General features: G+C 41.9%; 1 long non-coding RNA gene across 1 annotated transcript; it reads left to right on the top strand.

Moving 5' to 3' along the window:
- The first annotated feature begins 665 nt into the window (after positions 1 to 665).
- LOC120400184 lies at positions 666 to 1,718 on the top strand. The gene is made up of 3 exons (XR_005595582.1): positions 666 to 871; positions 1,115 to 1,310; positions 1,530 to 1,718. It is a non-coding gene; the product is annotated as an uncharacterized LOC120400184 (long non-coding RNA).
- Positions 1,719 to 8,380: the final 6,662 nt, after the last annotated feature.

The raw sequence follows: 8,380 nt of genomic DNA, 5'->3' as shown, positions 1-8,380 counted from the left end.
TGCTTAACCCATTTTCCAGGAAGCACGCTCCACTCAAGTTTGACCTGCTCTCTTTGATGAAAAGGCGGCTGTGTTTCTTCATCACAATACGCCTGTACGCACCATATGTCTGCTTCAGACTCCCAAGGAGAAGAAAACATTTAATACAATTCTGCCAGGCAGCCTAGACCCAGTGTTCCCAAAGGGGATTTACAGTGTATTAGCTTTGCACTTTCTGAAGGGCTGACAGCAGAGTAGTGTCTTCTATAAATATGCTTTATGCGGGCAAGTATAAACAGCCAACAGTAATGTTAACATTTAATAGCTTGTAAAAGAAATCCATTATTTCTTAGGACCAAAGCTGAGTTGTGAATTTTATAATAAGGGTGAACAAATGGTTTCAAGTTGATTCTGTCCTGAGCATCAGCAGGATTTTAGTGAATAATGTGAATAAAAGATGTTCCAATAAAACGAGAACTTTCCTTCCCTTGCGGTGTTTATCTACCTTTTTTACAACCACGTGCCATATTTAACATTAGTTCCTTGAAATGTTTGGATTATTCCCAGGAATCAGAACATTAATAAGATCACAGGTGCCTAATGGGAGATATCTCTTTAAGAGATCTATGGGGGTGGGATGGGTAGGAATGAGTTGTGTTGTTGCCAGGCACATGCACAAAGAGCACTCCACATCCAGAAGTTTCTGGAACTGGGTCTGGTGGTTTGGGGTATACTCAGTAGGTTCCCTGTTGCCGGACTCAGACTCCATGAGGGCAAGGAGGCAGGGCAGCTGCTTTTCAGAAGGCCACATGCACTGTGTGGATTGGGAGAAGCTGAGCCCAGGGAGCAGAAAGCAGGCTGTTGTCCCTAACTCTGATGTATTTTGCAGCAGGTTAGGGACATTGTTAACCCTTCAACAGGGAAACCCCGGCTGTGCTAATTATAGAAAAAGGGAACTTGGGAGGGAAAACTGGTTTATTTTAGTTGTATACTTTGGATGTTTAATTTTAGCCAAACTGTTTTAGTTAAATTGTCTCAACCAGTATGATTCACCAACTTTTTTTCTTATTTAAATGTGATGATGGGGAAAATCATTTATTTTGCTATTTTCAGTTTTGTATTTTTCTTTTAACAGGGATTTTTTAAAAATCTGCATACTTAACTGAGTGGTTAGTTAATTGGTTAGCTGACTAGCTAACTGAGTGATGTCAGCAGAGGAAGAGGAAGAGTCTGCATGCAGTCCAGCTGAAATTTTCTACAAGGAAGCAGAAGAAAGATGTTATTTTTGACTCAGCACAGCAGACTGGATAGATCTGGTGACCAAAGACTAAGTGAGACTCACCCTATACTTTTGGGAACTCTGAGTTTCTTCTCACTGTGTTTGTGTAGGAACTGACCTATTTAGATTTAATTTGTTTTATTTATTTATGTACAACTGTGAAGAGAATGTATGTGGCTCATAAAATAGCCATTGTTTATTATGTCTCTTTATCGTAAGATTTTATGAAGTTGATACTTGAGAATTAAATTCATTCCTTTTGTTCTTTTAGACTTGACTGCAGGGAGGCTGACCCTGTGGAATTCTTGCTGAAAATCTTGTTTGACTGAATTCTGAGTCTCCAGATGCTTTGCTATGGGAGTTGGGTTTTTAGGCATTGGAGGAGGGCACTGATGTAAACTAGCCCATCCAAAAGTTACACTGTACCCTAAGAATTCAAACTCTATGAATTGTATGGAGGATGTTACATCAAACCAATACTATAAAATAAAAGCACACAGAGAGAAACTGTCCAAGACCATTCAGCAATGTAGGTCTCCTTTGCTCAGGTCAGGACTTGAAAGAACAAATTAAATGTTTTCAGAAATATTTCAGAATTTCCTTCTGCCTTCCCCCATAGCACAAAATGAATTCCCAAAGGCTGCTAAAAGTGAGAGAGACACATGCTGGGCAGACAGAAAGTTCAGCTCATAAAACTATTATGCATAATTTACATGGATGTTCTGCAGAGCTTGGGAATAGCACAGAAAAAAAATTAATTACACACTTTTAATATTCATTAAACCTTTCTTCCCCTGAGTGCAAGTTGTGACTTCAGTATCACATTCCTAAAGATTATATAAACAACAACAACACAAGAATAATCTGTCAATAGAACAGAAAAATAAAGCGTCCCTGTCCAAAGACCTGCCCAACTCCAGGCTTTGGGGCTATGCATGGCAGGAGATGAGTGCATCATGTCCTACCTACTCCCCAAGCAGATACACCACAGTAGCTGGGGTGAGTACTGGAGGGTCCCTTTGCTGACACTTTTACCTGTCTGGAGAGAAGAAGGGATCCGAGCAGTTCCCAGAGGGAGGGGCTGTATGCCATTGCCCCTGCCTCTCTGGAAAGGGAGATGAACCCATGTCACTGCCATTCCAAGAACGGGATAGCACATCAGAGGTCCCATGTTGCAGTGCATCTAAAGCCCTGGATTGCTTTAATCCAGTTCTGAGTCAGCCAAATAGAAGATCTCTCTCTTTTCTATTTATCTTTGTAGAAAGGTAGGTAAGCATTGTTGTGAATAAAGATTACTACCAACCATTATATGGAGTAAAATCTGATCTAGGGTAATTTGTAAACATACCACTTACATGAGAATATCTAGTCACCGCTATCTGAATAACAAAGGAAACACCTACTATTGTATCCCTATATCAAATGGTTCACTGGAGATTTAGGCACTGATCCTGCAAATAATCACATATTTGCATGCCTTTATTCACATCAGTAGTCTTCTTGAATTCTTGAAAATTCTAAGTCAAGTGTTGTACTTGGTGGGAAAAAAATCTTTAATAAGACTTTAAAAAGAAAGGCTACTAGGAAGGACTTACCATTTAGGGGATTGGAAGGATGCTCTTGTATTCAGAACGTACCATATGTCTCCAGCCACTGGGAGCTGCGAGCGGCTGTATCTGAGGACGCTCAGGTAAGCAAAGCATCTCTCAGCCCGCCAGGGGCTTACCCTGAACAAGCCACTAACCAAGTTTGGGAACACCTGCTCTAGATGTTCATGCAATACACATGAATAATAATAAATTTGATTTTTTTCCTATGTTGTTGACCAAAATAATATTTAAGTTAATGATAAAAAAAATTCATGGCTCCCCAGTTACAGACTTACAGAGCTGGATTCCTTAAATTATTCCTAAAGTACTATAGCTGATCAGCTTAATTAGTTAAAAAACTAATTGCTGGGACCTTTGTGAACCACAACTTTCCAGGCAGAAATTGAAGACTGAAGCAATTTACCCTGTTGTTAAGAATTCATCAGAAGTAATTCACCCAGTGAATTCTCCAATAGATGTGAAGCAATCACTTTCCTGTAGTTTCACAGGTAAGATATCTTCTGTTCTTTATCTCTTCTAGCAGGGAATAGAAGTGACCTTCATGCCCAATTAAGAATAAATATCATAGCAAACGCAAATGACTAAGGCGCACCCAGAAGCATGGATATGTAATCAACACTTATCTGAAATGACCCAGGCATTCAGAGACCCATATAATCCACACCCTACAGTCCTTCAGATCTACTGAAAGCTAACTGTGACATGCTCAAATCAATAGACTACATCACATGAATTCAAAAGCAAAAGCAGAAAAAAAAGTTATTCAGAAGGCAAAATACTAGTAGAAAAGGTTTGATTGTAATAGGCACCCTAAAATGTAGATATTGTATTTATCTAAACCTCTCTGCATGCAAAAAATAACATGGAAGTCTCACACCATTACTAATATTTGCTGCTCCCATTCAGGCCAGAAATAGATTCATAGACTCTAGGACTGGAAGGGACCTCAAGAGGTCATCGAGTCCAGTCCCCTGCCCTCATGGCAGGACCAAATACTGTCTAGACCATCCCTGATAGACATTTATCTAACCTACTCTTAAATATCTCCAGAGATGGAGATTCCACATCCTCCCTAGGCAATTTATTCCAGTGTTTAACCACCCTGACAGTTAGGAACTGTTTCCTAATGTCCAACCTAAACCTCCCTTGCTGCAGTTTAAACCCATTGCTTCTTGTTCTATCCTTAGAGGCTAAGGTGAACAAGTTTTCTCCCTCCTCCTTATGACATCCTTTTAGATACCTGAAAACTGCTATCATGTCCCCTCTCAGTCTTCTCTTTTCCAAACTAAACAAACCCAATTCTTTCAGCCTTCCTTCATAGGTCATGTTCTCAAGACCTTTAATCATTCTTGTTGCTCTTCTCTGGACCCTCTCCAATTTCTCCACATCTTTCTTGAAATGCGGTGCCCAGAACTGGACACAATACTCCAGTTGAGGCCTAACCAGCGCAGAGTAGAGTGGAAGAATAACTTCTCATGTCTTGCTCACAACACACCTGTTAATGCATCCCAGAATCACGTTTGCTTTTTTTGCAACAGCATCACACTGTTGACTCATATTTAGCTTGTGGTCCACTATAGCCCCTAGATTCCTTTCTGCCGTACTCCTTCCTAGACAGTCTCTTCCCATTTTGTATGTGTGAAACGGATTTTTCCTTCCTAAGTGGAGCACTTTGTATTTGTCTTTGTTAAACTTCATCCTGTTTCCCTCAGACCATTTCTCCAATTTGTTCAGATCATTTTGAATTATGACCCTGTCCTCCAAAGCAGTTGCAATCCCTCCCAGTTTGGTATCATCTGCAAACTTAATAAGTGTACTTTCTATGCCAATATCTAAGTCGTTGATGAAGCTATTGAACAGAGCCGGTTCCAAAACAGACCCCTGTGGAACCCCACTTGTTATACCTTTCCATCAGAATTGGGAACCATTAATAACTACTCTCTGAGTACGCAAAAAAAAAACAGGAGTACTTGTGGCACCTTAAAGACTAACAAATTTATCCAGCCAGTTATGCACCCACCTTATAGTAGTCCCATCTAAATTGTATTTGCCTAGTTTATCAATAAGAATATCATGCGAGACTGTATCAAATGCCTTACTAAAGTCTAGGTATACCACATCTCCACCACTTCTCCCTTATCCACAAGACTCGTTATCCTATCAAAGAAAGCTATCAGATTGGTTTGACATGATTTGTTCTTTACAAATCCATGCTGGCTATTCCTTATCATCTTACCACCTTCCAAGTGTTTGCAGATGATTTCCTTAATTACTTGCTCCATTATCTTCCCTGGCACAGAAGTTAAACTAACTGGTCTGTAGTTTCCTGGGTTGTTGTTATTTCCCTTTTTATAGATGGACAATATATTTGCCCTTTTCCAGTCTTCTGGAATCTCTCCCGTCTCCCATGATTTTCCAAAGATAATAGCTAGAGGCTCAGATACCTCCTCTATTAGCTCTTTGAGTATTCTAGGATGCATTTCATCAGGCCCTGGTGACTTGTAGGCATCTAACTTTTCTAAGTGATTTTTAACTTGTTCTTTTTTTATTTTATCTTCTAAACCTACCCCCTTCCCATTAGCATTCACTATGTTAGGCATTCCTTCAGACTTCTCGGTGAAGACCGAAACAAAGAAGTCATTAAGCATCTCTGCCATTTCCAAGTTTCCTGTTACTGTTTCTCCCTCCTCACTGAGCAATGGGCCTACCCTGTTCTTGGTCTTCCTCTTGCTTCTAATGTATTGATAAAAAGTCTTCTTGTTTCGCTTTATTCCCATAGTTAGTTTGAGTTCATTTTGTGCCTTTGCCTTTCTATTCTTGCCCCTGCATTCCTGTGTTGCTTGCCTATATTCATATTTGTAATCTGTCCTAGTTTCCATTTTTTATATGACTCCTTTTTATTTTTTAGATTATGCAAGATCTCATGGTTAAGCCAAGCTGGTCTTTTGCCACATTTTCTATCTTTCCTACCCAGCGGAATAGCTTGCTTTTGGGCCCTTAATAGTGTCCTTTTGAAAAACTGCCAACTGTCCTCAGTTGTTTTTCCCCTCAGTCTTGATTCCCATGGGACCTTACCTATCAGCTCTCTGAGCTTACCAAAATCCGCCTTCCTGAAATCCATTGTCTCTATTTTGCTGTACTCCCTTCTACCCTTCCTTAGAATTGCAAACTCTATGATTTCATGATCACTTTCACCCAAGCTGCCTTCTACATTCAAATTCTCAATGAGTTCCTCCCTATTTGTTAAAATCAAGTCTAGAACAGCTTCCCCCCAGTAGCTTTTTCAACCTTCTGAAATAAAAAGTTGTCTGCAGTGCAGTCCAAGAACTTATTGTAATAAAAATACAGTATTTTCAGAACTGCTTTCCTACATTCCTATAGATAAGCACTTCTGACAAGAACCCAGGAAAAAATAATGATGTAACAGAACTTTTTTTGAACCAGAAAAGTACTGGACTAGATTGTAATTTTAGGCACAGATCTGAGCATGGCTTTGTGTTAAGCTACACTACCCCACAAGTAGCTCTCAGGGGCTGTAGACACATCTCTGACTCCTGATTCTACCTTGCTCCTAGAGAAATAATTTACTACTGGCATATATGAGCCTAACCCCTGTAAGTGGGTGCAGAGTTCAAGTTGTAATTTATCCCTGTGATGGGATGTTCACCCCCACATAAACTCTGAATGGGTTAACTTGGGCCACAAGGGGCCAATTAACCTCATATGCTGCATCTGGAGGGGAGCCAGGTATAGACAACACCTAATTCCAGACAAAATCCAGATGGGGGAGGAATTGAGATAGGATTATAAAGACAGGAAGTGCAAGTAGCAGAGGCTACAGGAATGGGGTCTTTAGAGAGGAGATAGTTACTTTAGAGAGGAGATAGTCAGGAATGAAGGGAAAGTCCAGGTAGCGAGTAAGATGTGGTATCCTGCTCTGCATTAGGGAGTCTGGCAAGAAACTAGGAGAGATGAAGTAGCCATGGGGACCAGAGAAGGCTCCCATGATAAACACCTGGACAGATCAGGAGATAAGGATGTCAGGTTAGAAGTAGCCCAGGGAAACACCTACTGAGACTATGTAAACCTGGATTGCTTCCTTGTTGGATCCCAGAGTGTCTGCTCCAGTTTAAGAAGGCAGAAAAATAACCAAAGGGGATCCAGGCACTACATTTGCAGGCTCTGGAGAGCAAACAAAGACAGTAGGAAGAACATTTGTATCCTCAGGGATATTTGATTAAGCTGGCTGAACAACAGCAGTATTTATATAGGATCCTGCAGAAAGAAGTTAGCAGAGGGGGCAGAGATTAGGGCAGAAGAGATTCTGGAGCCAGGAAGCCAGAGGGTGTGTTATGTCAGTTGGCAGAGGGAGCACCTGACAAGAGTGCCTCTATTTCTATGGTGATAAAAAAGACTTTCCTGTAGGGAGGAACACAGGAAAGCACAAAGGTATCCGACCTGTTATGAAAGCAGGAGTGGAAGGTGTTTGTTTTTCCTTTGGGGAATTGGGACATAAGGAAGCATTGTCCTCACAAAGAGATGAGCAGTAGCCAGGGAAAGGGCAGGGTTCCAAGTAAAGAACAAGAGGTAGCATTTATGGCACTCATCATGGGCACAGTATGAGTAGGTTGGCAGGGCTGTAATGATGGAAAGTGGGCAGGAACTGGAAGGGAGAGAGGTTCCTGCAAAGATAAACCTGAAAGATGCAGGGCTAGATGCTGAGACTAACCAGTCTATTGTTGGAACTTAGACCTTGAGGGAAAGGGTGCATGGGGGATTCCATGGAATGACTAAAGGAGCTATGGGGAGAAGTTAGTAGCTGCAGAGCAGGCCTTGCAAGTAGCTGTACAGGGCCATGAATTTCAGTAGCAGCAGCATTGGGATGTCACAGAAACGAAGGCCAGACTGTTTCTCTCAGTGGGTGACCAGGAGAAGGGTGAGATGACCTGTGGGACCAACTTCAGGGCAGAAGTCACAAGCCCTGAGCAGGTTAATGAGGGCCAGAAGGAGACCATTACCCTTACAAGCTGCACCTGGAGGGGAGCCAGCTATGGGTAAGGCCTAACTGCAAACAAAAGCCAGCTGGGGGAGGAGCTGAGATAGGATTATAAAACCAGTGCAATCAGCAGGGGGCTGCAGGGAAGGGACCTGCAGTCCCTCTGGAGAGGGGAAGGAAATTGATCAGGAACAAGGAGGAAGTCCAGGGTGAGGGAAAGACCTGAGATCTTGCCCTGTACTAGGGAGGCTGGCAAGAAACAGAGGGGTGGATAGCCTGAGGAAGCTCCAGCAGCAAACCCACAGAGAGACCAGGAAATGGAGAAGTGGAGTAGGAGGGACCAATATTGTAAAGGCTCCTTTGCTTCAGGTGCACCTTCTTGTGGATGGGTCTGGGAATCTGCTTTTACCCCATATGGCGCCCCCTATCATTAGTTGCTTGCACTGTGGTCCCTTCCTCTCTCTTTATGCATTTAAAGTGCTCCCTCTGGACAGGTCACCATACCATCTCCCTCCT

The sequence above is a fragment of the Mauremys reevesii genome, linkage group 3, assembly GCF_016161935.1.
Source record: "Mauremys reevesii isolate NIE-2019 linkage group 3, ASM1616193v1, whole genome shotgun sequence".
Classification (NCBI taxonomy): Eukaryota; Metazoa; Chordata; order Testudines; family Geoemydidae; genus Mauremys; species Mauremys reevesii.
This window is presented reverse-complemented; position numbering and strand designations above follow the sequence as displayed.